General features: G+C 43.2%; 1 protein-coding gene across 1 annotated transcript in view; it reads left to right on the plus strand.

The window, feature by feature from the left end:
• The first annotated feature begins 582 nt into the window (after positions 1 to 582).
• CPN1 (carboxypeptidase N subunit 1) overlaps positions 583 to 14,432 on the plus strand; it is a 65,430-nt gene continuing 51,580 nt past the window's right edge. The window contains exon 1 of the mRNA XM_021943578.2: positions 583 to 782. The gene's annotated coding sequence lies outside the window, so the exon portion shown is untranslated. The remainder of the gene's footprint in view (positions 783 to 14,432) is intronic.

Here is a 14,432-nt window from a genome sequence, read left to right on the forward strand (position 1 = left end):
GGAGACTGAGGTAGGAGGATCACTTGAGACCAGGAGGTGGAGGTTGCAGTGAGCCGAGATCGCACCACTGCACTCCAGCCTGGGGGACAGAGTGAAACCCCGTGTCATAAATAAATAAATAAATAACAAGGCTATTTACCATTACAGTATTGTTCAACTGGAATTAGAAAAAAGTAACAAGAAATAAAAAATTTAAAAGATGGAAGCAAAAACTTTAGTTGCTCTAATTGTACCTGAAAAACCCAAGAAAATTGACTCCTACAGTCAGTAGGAACAAACCCCCAAATCAACAGATATCGTGCAAGGGTGGGTGACCTCATCTCCCCGACGACAGGGGCCGGGGCTGGGGCTGGGGCTGCGGGTGGGCGTGGGGGTGCGGGGCGGCCCTGGCCCAGGCAAAGGCTCAGGGGCAGGGGCGCGGCCGTGTAGCTGTCCTCCGAACCCGGCCGGGTCCAGGGCACCCGCCGCAGGCGGTGAAACGCAAGATTCAGGCCCTGCCGCAGCAGGTGGACAAGGTGAAGACGGCGCGCAGGGCCTGCAGCGGCAGCTGCACTGGGGGCGCGAGCGAGCGACGCGACAAAGCTGAAGGCGATGTGGCTGTCCTCAACCGACGCATCCAGCTAGTGTTACTGACCATGGGTTCTTGGGCTCTCAATGCAATATAAACTGACATGAGGTTGAAAGAGTTTTCCTAAACAAGGCCTCATTGGAACTTATGCCTGGACATAAGGGAAGCAGCATGAATGAGAGAGAATTCCCTGACTGACTTCCGGAAAAGAGCGGTAAGGCTTTTTTATTAAGGCAAAGCGCAGGAATTGACATCAGTGGTAGGGTATGGAGGCTGGGCTGGGCAAAGCGCGTGAAGGGCAGGAGATGCAGGTCTGCCTCATCTGAGGGCAGGAGATGCAGGTCAGCTTGATCTTGTTGCTGTGTTTATCTTGAGTAAAGGGCCACCTGGTGGTCTGGCTGGAGGCAACAAGGCTGTAAATCAATTGTTCAGCATTCCTGTCCCAGGGGAACCTTGGGTATTTCCTAAGACCACTTCCTGGAATTCTTTAAGGAAAAACACAGGGGATTGGCTGGGAGCAGTGGCTCACGCCTGTAATCCCAGCACTTTGGGAGACTGAGGCAAGCGGATTACCTGAGGCCGGGAGTCAGAGACCAGCCTGACCAACATGGAGAAACCCCGTCTCTACTAAAAATAAAACATTAGCTGGGTGTGGTGGCGCCCGCCTGTAGTCCCAGCTACTGGGGAGGCTGAGGCAGGAGAATCACTTGAACCTGGGAGGCAGAGGCTGTGGTGAGCCGAGATTGCTCCATTGCATTCCAGCCTGGGCAACAAGAGCGAAACTCCATCTCAAAAAAACAAAACCCAAAAAACATGATGGCATCAGTGAGATAGTGGAGTAGGTTTTGTGATCAGTGGGGATGCATGAAAGAATGCTCTAGTGTGGCAGGCTGAAGCCAAAAGAAGCCAAGCCCTGTTCGTACCCTCTCACTAGGAGTTTAGGAGTTTATCCTTCATGTATGTTTTACCCAGAGAATATTTATTTATTACAGCAATATTTTTTATATTTCCTTTTTTTTTTTTTTTTTTTTTGAGATGGAGTTTTGCTGTTTCACCCAGGCTGGAGTGCAATGGTGTGATCTCGGCTCACTGCAACCTCTGCCTCCTGGGCTCAAGCAATTCTCCTGCCTCAGCCTCCTGAGTAGCTGGGAGTATAGGCGTGCACCACCATGCCCAGCCAATTTTTGTATTTTTAGTAGAGATGGGATTTCACCATGTTGGCCAGGCTGGTCTTGAACTCCTGACCTCAGGTGATCTACCCACCTCAGCCTCCCAAAGTACTGGGATTATAGGCATGAGCCACCGCGTCCAGCCTAACATTTTTGATGTTTAAAGACTGGAAAATCCCTTTAAAAAGGACTGCAAAAATTCTGATATTTCTATAACATTAAATACTAAGCAAGCTACAGAACACTATAGGATGCTACCATTTATGTGAAAACAATGGCGGCTGTATATGTTTGTGTGTGTCTGTGTGTGTGTGTTAATCCATAAGATATCTCCCAGGAGATATAAACTGGTAACTGTGATTACACCAAGAAGGAAACCAGGCGTCAAGTATACTGTATAGGAAAGGGAGGAAGACTTATTTTCTTGTTTTGGGGTTTTTTTTTTTTTTTAGACTGAATTTCTCTCTATTGCCCAGGTTGGACTGTAGTGGCAGGATCTTGGCTCACTGCAACCTCCGCCTCCCGGGTTCAAGCAATTCTCTGCCTCAGCCTCCTGAGTAGCTGGGATTACAGGTAGCCTCCTGAGTAGCTGGCCATCATGGCCAGCTAATTCTTGTATTTTTAGTAGAGATGGAGTTTCACCATGTTGGCCAGGCTGGTCTCGAACTCCTGACCTCAGGTGATTTGCCAGCCTTGGCCTCCCAAAGTGCTGGAATTACAGGTGTGAGCCACAGCACCCAGCTGGAAGACTTATTTTCATTTTTTACCCTTGTGTACATATTTTGGTATTGTATACCATGTGCAGGTATTACCAACTCTAATAATTGTACAGATAATGTTCAAGGAAATGCAAAATGAAGTTAAAATGGAAAAAGGAAGCTTTCATTTAAACAGGAGTGCTTTATAATCAGCTAGAACTTGGTTTGAATTCTATGCCATGTGACAAAAGCATAATTTCAAGCAAGGTATTTCTCCTTTCTGAACCTTGGTTTTTCTCATTTATACAATGTGAAGAACAATAACAAAAGCAGCTACTGGGTATAGTTTATGTGAGAATGAAATGAGATTTAGGCAGTGTGATACGGTTTGGCTTTGTGTCCCCACCCAAATCCCACCTTGAATTGTAATCCCCATAATCCCCACTTGTCAAGGGCGAGACCAGGTGGAGGTAATTGGATCATGGGGGTGGTTTCTCCCATGCTGTTCTCGTGATAGTGAGTGAGTCTCACGAGAGCTGATGGTTTTATAAGCACCTGGCATTTCCCCTGCTTGCACTCACTCCCCTGCCGTCCTGTGCAGGAGGTGTCTGCTTCTCTTTTGCCTTCTGCTATGATTGTAAGTTTTTCTGAGGCCTTGCCAGCAATACAGAACTGTGAGTCAATTAAACCTCTTTCCTTTATAAATTACCCAGTCTTTGGGTATTTCTTCATAGCAGTGTGAGAACAGGCTAATACACAGTGTCAGGCAAATGTAAAACATCCAATATTATTTGGTCATTTAAGCCTCACAAAGATTGATTGAGGCAAGGAGGAAAGCCAGCTGCTATTGTCATAAACATCATGGTTGTTACCCTACCCCAATTTACAAGCAAGGAAAGTAGAGTTTGATTCAATAGCATCAAGGTTCCAGATCTCATTTTTTTCCATTCACACCTGAATCCAGAAAGAAAAAAAAAATTTAAAAAGTCAGCTTTTACGATTTAAGGCAGCAATTCCAGTAAAGATCCTTTCTAGACAGTATGGTTGCAAACTCCAGTTTTTCACATTGACCATAATAGTACTCTTCCTTCAGAGAACCATCTGATTACTAGATAAAAGCTATTGTATGACAGTGTGTGTAAAATAGCCATAAGTTGAGAGAATCACTTACAGGCAAGCTTAAGTATGCTCAGTCCTATTAAATCCACTATAATTAAGAGTGTTGGCTGGGCGCAATGGCTCATGCCTGCCAACACTTTGGGAGGCTGAGGTGGGCAGATTGCTTGAGCTCAGGAGTTCAAGACCAGCCTAGGCAACATGATGAAACCCTGTCTCTACAAAAAATACAAAGATTAGCTGGGTGTGGTGGTGCTTGCCTGTACTTGGGGGGCTAAGGTGGGAGGATCGCTTGAGCCTGGGAGGTCGAGGCCACAGTGAGTCGGACTGCACTCCAGCCTGGGCAATAGAATGAGATCTTGTCTCAAAAAAAAAAAAAAAGTGTTAGGCCGGGTGTGGTGGCTCACGCCTGTAATTCCAACACTTTGAGAGGCTAAGGTGGGAGGATCGCTTAAGCCCAGGAGTTCAAGAATAGTCCTAGCAACATAACAAGACCCTGTCTCTACAGAAAATAAACGAATTGGCCAGGCATGGTGGCACACACCTGTAGTCCTAGCTACTCAGGAAGCTGAAATAGGAAGATCACTTGAGCCTGGAAGATTGAGGCTGCAATGAGCTCTGATCACGCCACTGCACTCCAGTCTGGGCGACAGAACAAAACCTGTCTCTTAAAAAAAAAAAAAGTGGGCCGGGCGCGGTGGCTCAAGCCTGTAATCCCAGCACTTTGGGAGGCCGAGATGGGCGGATCACGAGGTCAGGAGATCGAGACCATCCTGGCGAACACAGTGAAACCCCGTCTCTACTAAGAAATAAAAAAAATAGCCGGGCGAGATGGCGGGCGCCTGTAGTCCCAGCTACACGGGAGGCTGAGGCCGGAGAATGGCGTGAACCCGGGAGGCGGAGCTTGCAGTGAGCTGAGATCCGGCCACTGCACTCCAGCCTGGGCTACAGAGCGAGACTCCGTCTCAAAAAAAAAAAAAAAAAAAAAAAAAAAAAAAAAAAAAAAAAAGTGTTTTTGACTTGTTTATGAACCAAAAATAAGCAATAAGCATAATAAAATGCTCCTGTTCTCTCCATTTCTTGGTTCCAAGGCACTACTGTGTTGCCATTGTTGTCTCTGGTCTTGTTCAGTTACAAGCAGTTTCCCAAAATGTCTTGGGTCAAACTCAGGACACTTTCTGGATAAAAATGGCTGCTTCAACAAAACATTACTTTGTGCCATTTTCTGTTGGTAAATACAAATAAACCCATGCAGACCAATACCTACACATTTTGGACAATTTTTTAGCTTCACTTAGTTTGTGGCATAATTAAGTAATCCACTGAGAACAGCAATGGCAATCAAACTGTTATAAACTCCCAAGTCTAGATGGAGCCATTTAAGTCTGTACACTAATAGAATCAGGCAGTCATCCAAGGACTGATTTGTCATTTGGTAATTGAATATAATGACAGTTTTTAAAGAAACCAAAGCAAGTCAATCCAATTTAGATGTCACACATTACCAAATGACAAAGGGACCTGCTTTTGCAAACTTTTCTTTTTTGATCTCCCCTTTGTAATACTGACTTTTCCAAAACAAAATGTACAGGTTTCTTTCTTTGTTTTAAATGTTAACTGTTCTTAATTTTCTGTTTCTTGGAGCCAGAGGCTATCAAAGACCCTTGGCCACTACATCTTCCTTCTTCCCCTCTGAAATTCAGAGCCTCACACGTCCCCGCCTTTATACAAAAGCTGCTTGGCTCCAGTCACAATTTCCCAGAAGGTGGCAAAGATGATTAGGATTAGCCAACACACATTTTTTTCTCCCCTGTTATCTTATGCGTTCATTTGATTAGTATTTTCAAAAATAACATTTAATATGTTTTGTTTCTTTCTTTTGAGACAGGCTCTTGCTCTGTTGCCCAGGCTGGAGTGCAGTGGTGCAATCACAGCACACTGTAATCTTAAACTCCTGGGCTCAAGTGATCCTCCCACCTTAGCCTTCTCAGTAGCTAGGACTACTGATGCGGGCCACCATGCCCAGCTAATTTTGTTTGTTTGTGTAGACATGGCCTCTTGCTATGTTGCCCAGGCTAGTCTCGAGCTCCTGGCCTCAAGCAATCTTCTCACCTCGGCCTCCCAAAGCACTAGGATTACAGATGTGAGCTACTGCACCCAACCAATATGTTTTGTTTCTAATTACAATGATAATAAATATTCAACATAAAAAATGGAAAATGCAGAAAAGCAGCAAGAGAAAGAAGCTATCTGCAATTTTGCCTTACAGATAATCACTTAGTATTTTACTGTATATACTTCAAAAGATTTCTATGTATGTTACAGTAGGTAGGTAGACAGGAGCAGGGCAAGAGAGCCACCCTCCCCCACCAGGAATGTCAGGCGACCATCAAGTGATGGTCAGGCAGTTAACTCTCTCTCCAAAATAATAATTGGTCGCAGCCAGCGCCAAGGAAAGGCAGTCTCCCAAGACAAAACACATGAAGCTAGTGAAGATCTCAGGAACTGGGTGAGCGGGCTCAAGCATGCGCACTAAGAAGCAAAATGGCTGAGTTTAACGGGCACGTGACCACCTTCTGGGAACACTCTGTGGTAAGGGACTAGTACCTCAAGTGAGTATGTGCACAACTTCAGCAAACACACTGCGCATGTGGCCCCTCCCAAGCGCTGGCAGGTGACTGCGTACATGCGGACAGCCCACCCCGAGGGAAGAATATGGGGAGAAGGGAGGGAATTTCCGGAAGCATGCCAGTGTATAAAACCCTAAGCCGAAAGTCGAACCATGCACTTGAATCTCTCAAGTCGCTCGCTTGGCTCTCTTTGTCCCTGCTCTAAAAACTTTTTAATAAACTTTCACTCCTGCTCTAAACTTGCTTCGGTCTCTTACTTTGCCTTACGTTCCTCTGTTGAATTCTTTCTTCTGAAGAGGTAAGGATTGAGGTTGCTGCATACCTGTGTGAATTTGTCACTGCTAACAGTTATATATAATCTATATTTTTATTTTTACTTATTTTTTAGAGACAGGGTCTCACTCTCACCCAGAATGCTATGGTATGATCATGGCTCCCTGAAGTTCTGAATTCCTGGGCTCAAGTGATCCCCCACCTTAGCCTCCGGAGTAGCTGGAACTACAGGTGCGTGCCACCACACCTGGCTTTTTTTTTTTTTTTTTTTTTAGAGACGGGGTCTTACTATGTTGCCTATGCTGGTTTTGAACTCCTGGGCTCAAGCAAACTTCCCATGTTGGTCTCCCAATGTAATAGGAATACAAGTGTGAGCACCATGCCCGGCTCTTATAGTGTATATTTTAAAAATAAAATTTGGTACATTCTGTACGATCTGTTTGATAATCTGCTTTCACTTAGTATATTGTGATAAAAGACAGTCTATGCTATTAATCCATATAGACATTTTTAGGTTGTATGTTAGAGGCACAATGATTTACAATCTATTATAGATGTATAGGTTTCATCTAATTCATCAATATCATAAATAATGATGCAAGTGATATCCTCATAGGTAAATCTCTATTTCTTACAGATAAATTGTCAAAAGGAGAATCACTGAATTGAAGAGTGAAAATTTCTTTAGAGTGTTTTGATGTGTATTGACAAACACTCCTCTAGAAAAACTATACTGATTTATGTCCTCCAGCAGTTTATGAGAGTCCCTTTCTGATTAGTATTTTCAATGGCTTTTAGGGGCATATTGTATTTGAACATGAAGAGAACTAATGGAAGTGTTCCTTCCTTCCAGGAAAGTGAGCCTGTGTTGGAGAGAGCCTGGCCCACATAAAGCTGTTCCTAGTTTTATTTTTTTTAAATAAATTGTTTGCTCTTTGTTGTTGTTGTTGAGACAGGGACTCCCTCTGTCACTCAGGCTGGAGCGCAGTGGCACAGTCATGGCCCACTGCAGCCTCCACTTCCCTGACTCAATTGATCCTCCCACTTCAGCCTCCCAAGTAGCTGGAACTATAGATGTGTGCCACCACGCCCCAGCTAATTTTCTTAATTTTTTTTTTTTTTTTTGGTAGAAATGTGGTTTCACTATGTTTCCAAAGCTGATATCTAACTTTTGGGTTCAATCCCACCTCAGCCTCCCAAAGTGCTAGGATTATAGGCATGAGCCATCCCACCCATCTCCTTTAAATCTTGAATTATTATTTTTTTAATTTTTATTTATTTATTTATTTATTATTATTATACTTTAAGTTCTAGGGTACATGTGCATAACGTGCAGGTTTGTTACATATGTATACTTGTGCCGTGTTGGTGTGCTGCACCCATCAACTCGTCAGTACCCATCAACTCGTCATTTACATCAGGTATAACTCCCAATGCAATCCCTCCCCCCTCCCCCCTCCCCATGATAGGCCCTGGTGTGTGATGTCCCCCTTCCCGAGTCCAAGTGATCTCATTGTTCAGTTCCCACCTATGAGTGAGAACATGCGGTGTTTGGTTTTCTGTTCTTGTGATAGTTTGCTAATAATGATGGTTTCCAGCTGCATCCATGTCCCTACAAAGGACACAAACTCATCCTTTTTTATGGCTGCATATTATTCCATGGTGTATATGTGCCACATTTTCTTAATCCAGTCTGTCACTGATGGACATTTGGGTTGATTCCAAGTCTTTGCTATTGTGTATAGTGCCACAATAAATAATAAATACGTGTGCATGTGTCTTTATAGCAGCATGTAATCTTGTAAATCTTGAATTATTGAATAGCAGTAAGAGCCTAAGCCTTAGCCTTAGGTTGATGTGAAAGCAACATGTAACCTCCAACTCTCCTCCAGGCCCTGGTCTACACAGAGCTGTCTAGAGATCTGCCCTTACTCCTGAACCCTTGATTTTCTTAGAATTCCAATCCCCTAAATCCAGTCATTTGACTCACTAGGAAACTGAGGCCAGCATGCCAGTAGGGAGTGCCCCCACCCCTGGAGATAATGACTCTTCAGAAAATTTCCAAAATGTACCTAGTACCAATAAATGACCTGCCTGGTTCCCTGATCTTTCCTTCGCCATGTAGAGGCTTCTGGATAATGTTGGTCCTCGGTTCACTATTGGGAATCTTCTGTAGTATCCACTCCAAATTAAGAAGATTCACACAATGAACCTAAAATTCATATGAAAATGCAAGGGACCAAGAGTAGTAAAAACAATCTTGAAAGAAGAACAAAACATAAAACTACAATAATTAAAACCATGTGTTCCGTGCTAGTCTAGTGACTAGGGTACAAAACCCAAACAACTGTGTGATATTGGCATAAGGACAGACATAGACTGAATGACCAAAAATGAACCCCCACATTTATGATGAAGCGATTTTCAACAAGGGTATCAAGACAATTTTATGGAGAACAGTCCTTTCCACAAAGGTGCTGGGATAAGGGTATATCCACATGGCAGAAGAATAAAGTTGGACCTCTTTCTTAAATCAAGCACAAAATTTAACTCCAAATGAATCATAGACCTAAATGTAAGCATTAAAACTATAACTCTCAGAAGATGTATTAGTCTATTCTCATGCTGTGAATAAAGACATACCTGAGACTGGTTAATTTGTAAAAGAAAGAGGTTTAAGTCACTCACAGTTCCACATGTGAGTCAATTAAAGGCCTGGGGAGGCCTCACTATCATGGTGGAAGGAAAAGGAGAAGCAAAGGCACATCTTACATGGCAGCAGGCAAGAGAATGTGTGCAGCCAAACTCCCCTTTAGAAAACTGTCAGATGTCGTGAGACTTATCCATTATCACGAGAACAGTACAGGAAAAACTTACCCCCATGATTCAATTACCTCCTACTGGATCCCTCCCACAACATGTGGGAATTATGGGAGCTACAATACAAGATGAGATTTGAGTGGGAACACAGCCAAACCATATCACAAGAAAACAAAGGAGTAAATCTTCATGACCTTGAGTTAGGCAATAGTTTCTTAAAATGACATCAAAAGTACAAATGACAAAAGAAAAAAACATAAACTGGAGTTTATTAAAATTAAAAAACTAAGTGAAAAGACAACCCACAGGATAGGGGGAAATATTTGCAAATCATATATCTGATAAGAAATGTGTATTTAGAATGTATAAAGAACTTATAACTCAACAATAAAAAGATTAATAACCCAGTTTTAAAATGGGCAAAGGATTTGAATAGACATTTCCCCAAAGTAGATGTATACAAGTGACCAATAAACATATGAAAAGACTCTCTAAATCATTAGTCATTAAGAAAACACAAATCAAAATCATGATGAAATACCAGCTCACACCTGCTAGGATGGTTAAAATAAAAAAGATAATAACAAGTGTTGGCAAGAATGTGGAGAAATTGGAATCCTTGTAAATTTCTGGTAGGAACTGCTTTCAGCAGTTCTTCAAAATGTTAAGCATAGAGGTACTATATGAACAGCAATTTTATTCACTTCCATGGAGAAATGAAAATATATGTCCAGGCCGGGCATGGTGGTTCACGCCTGTAATCTCAGGACTTTGGAACAGCAAGGTGGGCAGATTTCTTGAGCCCAGGAGTTGGAGACCAGCCTGGGCAACATGGCAAAACCCCATCTCTACTAAAAATACAAAAACAATTTAGCCAGGCATGGTGACATTCACCTTGTAGTCCCAGCTGTGCAGGAGGCTGAGGTGGGATTATCCCTTGAAGCTGGGAGGTCAAATGTTGGAAACAGGCCCCCCAAAATCTAGCCATATACTGTCCCCAAAACTGGCCATAAACAAAATCTCTGCAGCACTGTGACATGTTCATGATGGCCATAACGCCCATGCTGGAAGGTTGTGGGTTTACTGGAATGAGGGCAAGGAACACCTGGCCCGCCCAGGGCAGAAAACTGCTTAAAGGTGTTCTTAAAGCCACAAACAATAGCATGAGTGATCTGTGCCTTAAGGATATGCTCCTGCTGCAGATAACTAGCCAAACCCATCCCTTTATTTTGGCCCATCCCTTTGTTTCCCATAAGGGACACTTTTAATCAAATATCTGTAGAAACAATGCTAATGACTGGCTTGCTGTTAATAAATTCATGGGCAAATCTCTGTTCAGGGCTCTCAGCTCTGAAGGCTGTGAGACTCCTGATTTCCCACTTTATGCCTCTATATTTCTGTGTATGTATATGTGTCTTTAATTCCTCTTGGGTAAGCGTCTCCCTGACCAAGCTGGTCTTGGCAGTCAAAGTTCATACAAAAACTTGCACAAGAATGTTCATAGTGGCATTATTTATAATAACCAAAAAATGTAAAAAACCCAAATGTCCATCAACTGAAGAATGGATAAAATGTGGTACATTGCTATAATAGAATATCATTCGCCAAAAAAAAGGAATGAAGTACTGATGCATGAACCTACACACAGATGAACCTTGAAAGCATGATGCTAGCCTGGCATGGTGGCTCAGACCAGTAATCCCAGCAATTTGGGAGGCTGAGGCAGGAGGATCGTTTGAGTCCAGGAGGTTAAGGTTGCAGTGAGCTGCATTTGTGCAATTCCATGTATATAAAATATCCAGAACAAGCAATTCCTTAGAGACAATGGATTAATGGGCACCTAGGGCTAGAAAGTGACTGCAAATGGATACAAAAATTTCCTGGGAAATGATAAAAATATTCTAAAATTAGATTGCTGTAATGATTGCACAATTCTGTATATTCTAAAAACCACTGAACTGTACCTTTAAATGGGTGAATTTTATAGCATGTGAATATATCTCAGTAAAGATTATTACTAATAACACCTATCTTCCAAGGCTAAGAGGTTGTAGATTAATAATAATATATGTACAATATTTTCCCCAGAAATTAGGAGGGGCTCATATGCAAATTCAAGTTTTTACACATTCTTTATAATTCTTTTTTTTTTTTTTTTTTTTTGAGACGGAGTCTCGCGCTGTGTCACCCAGGCTGGAGTGCAGTGGCGCGATCTCGGCTCACTGCAAGCTCCGCCTCCCAGGTTCACGCCATTCTCCTGCCTCAGCCTCCGAGTAGCTGGGACTACAGGCGCCCGCCACCACGCCCGGCTAGTTTTTTGTATTTTTAGTAGAGACGGGGTTTCACCATGTTAGCCAGGATGGTCTCGATCTCCTGACCTCGTGATCCACCCGCCTCGGCCTCCCAAAGTGCTGGGATTACAGGCTTGAGCCACCGCGCCCGGCCTTATAATTCTTTATAAGCCATTCTGTTTAGTTCAGTTTGTGAAATTCCAGGCTTAGTCACTATTCAATCAATTAAAATTTGTTATATTTTTCTGGCATACTATTGACATGTTGGACTTCTATTTTTTTCTCTGAATTTAAGATGTCATCTGTTTTAAGACACATTCCAGTTTCAGAGACATTAAAATGTGAAAGGAGTATCTTAGAATCAATGAAATATAGTTGCCCCTGCTACATGTTGGCCCGTAGCCCATTACTAACACAGTTAATAGGGCTACTCAAAGTCTGATATGTGGCAATCCCTCCATCCCAAGTGATCAGATCATTTGAGCCAGGCTCCTCTTTTCCAGTTAACCTCCTGCCTGATAACCTGTTATCCTCATTGATGTCATATCAGTAAACACACATCACATTAACTTTTTTCAAAAGCAGAGAGAACCACTTCACTCCCGACAAAGAGGATTACAGAGGTACAAGCTATTTGCAAATTAGGCAACACTGGTACACAGAATAGATTCAGAGTCCATGCATGCGTGGCTGCCATTGGCTAGAGGGCAGTCTGAGTCAACGTGTCACTGAACCAACGATTGCCCTGTTGGAAGGAGAGTTAGTGGGGCCACATGGTAGAGCCTAGGTTTCTGGAACTCCATGTAGTCATTTCCTGCCCTGTTCTAAAAAGTCAACAAAAATATAAATGCAGAGGAGACTGTTTATTCTTTGTTATTGCTTTTCAGCATGAATACCTGTTATATGCCAGCTACAGACTAGGGACTAGGAATCCAGAAACAAATAAGATGTGGTCCTTGCCCTTAAGGACCTTATATTTTAATCAAGGAAGTCACAAGCCAAAAATTATAGCACAATGTAATGTTTGCAGAGAAATATACGCCGAGTTCTATGGAAATACAAGGGAAGGACCCTAAAATCAGACACAAGGCAAATGATGGGAAAGGTTTAGAGAAAACAATGTCTGGATTTATTCTAAAACACAAATAGGAGTCAGCTAACGTCCAATTGGAGGGAGAGGTGATGTTCAAAAACTCAGAGGCTTTTGAAAGACTGCAATTTGTTGGGTATAACTAGGAGGCGGGAGGGGTGCTGGAGAGGAGCAGGGCACATAATGCTGGGAAGGCAGGAAACATCAGGGCCTGGCAGGCCTTTGCCATGTGAGGAAGTATGAGCTTAACTGAGCAGAAAGGAGAAGCGATAAAGGATCTAAACAGTGGAAGGAAGGGGCGAGCAATAGACAAGAGGTGGTTGGTATTGAAGAAAGATCATGGTGGCGACTGTATGATGTGTGCAGTGGAAGGGGGTCAAATCCTGGCAGGAAAATAGATGATGGGAGGCAGTTACCAAGATCTAGGCAAGGACGAGTGAGAGCAGAACCGAGGCCGTGGCAGGAGATGGCGAAAACAAGGGTCAGCTATGAGGATCAACACAGAAAACGGAGAGGGCTTAGTGAATGAGTAATCGTGGGAAGTGAGAAGGAAGAATTTAGAATGGCTCCTGTGTTTTTGACTTGGGCAACAGGTGGTGCCATTTCCCAAGAGGAGCAACTATGGGGGAGGAGACACTGCATTTAGATTCAAATGGGTTGCTTTTGTAGTCCCTACAAAATAGGCAAATGGAGAAATTATTCTAGCCAAGGCAATAAGAAGATAATAAATACAACGAACATATACATAGCACTCTACAGTTTATACAGAACTTTCATTGAAATGTGAGACATGACTGAAGCAGTGTGTGGTGGGCATGTGGGGGAGGTGGTGAGTTCTAAGGGGAATTTATTTGGAGAGGAGGAGCAAGCTGTTTGCAGAGAACACTGAAAATCCAGCACTGGATGCCAGGCGTGGTGGCTCATGCCTGTAATCCCAGCACTTTGGGAGGCTAAGGGGGATGGGTCACTTGAGGCCAGGAGTTTGAGACCAGCCTAGCCAATATGGTGAAATCCGTCTCTAGTAAAAATACAAAATTAGCCAGCCACGATGACACACACCTGTAGTCCCAACTAATCGGGAGGCTGAGGCACGAGAATCGCTTGAACCTGGGAGGCAGAGGTTGCAGTGAGCCCAGATTGTGTCACTGCACTTCAGCCTGGGCAACAGAGCGAGACTCTGACTCAAAAGAAAAAAAAAAACTAGATGCAAAAAGTATGGGAAATCCCAGAAGGGTTTTACAAAGCTGTGTTTAGAAGAAAACATGGGCCAGGAACAATGGGTCACACCTGTAATCTCAGCACTTTGGAAGGCCAAGGTAGGTAGATTGCTTAAACCTAGTAGTCGGAGACCAGCCTGGGCAACATAGTGGGGCTCCATCTCTACAAAAAGTTAAAAAACTGGCCAGGCGTAGTGGTGTGCACCTATAGCCCCAGCTACTTGGGAGGCTGAGGCAGGTGAATTGATTGAGCCTGGAAGGTGGAGGCTGCAGTGAGCTGTGACTGTGCCACTGCACTCCAGTCTGGGTGACAGAGTGAGAATTTGTTTCAAAAGAAAACACAAGAATATTTATTCTGGCAAATTCGAGGTAAAGATAGTGGGAGAGGGGAATTTTGAATTCACTTCCAACTCTTGAAACCAACTGAAAGCCAAGAGCAAAAAAATAAAAAAGAAAATCCTACTTTCAATAAACAGGGGAAAAGTTGTAACACAAAACCAAGGAGGATGACTACTGAATGAAATGAATTTTGATCCAAAATATGGGAGGATTCAGAGCCA

This window comes from Papio anubis, chromosome 11 (assembly GCF_008728515.1).
Source record: "Papio anubis isolate 15944 chromosome 11, Panubis1.0, whole genome shotgun sequence".
NCBI lineage: Eukaryota > Metazoa > Chordata > Mammalia > Primates > Cercopithecidae > Papio > Papio anubis.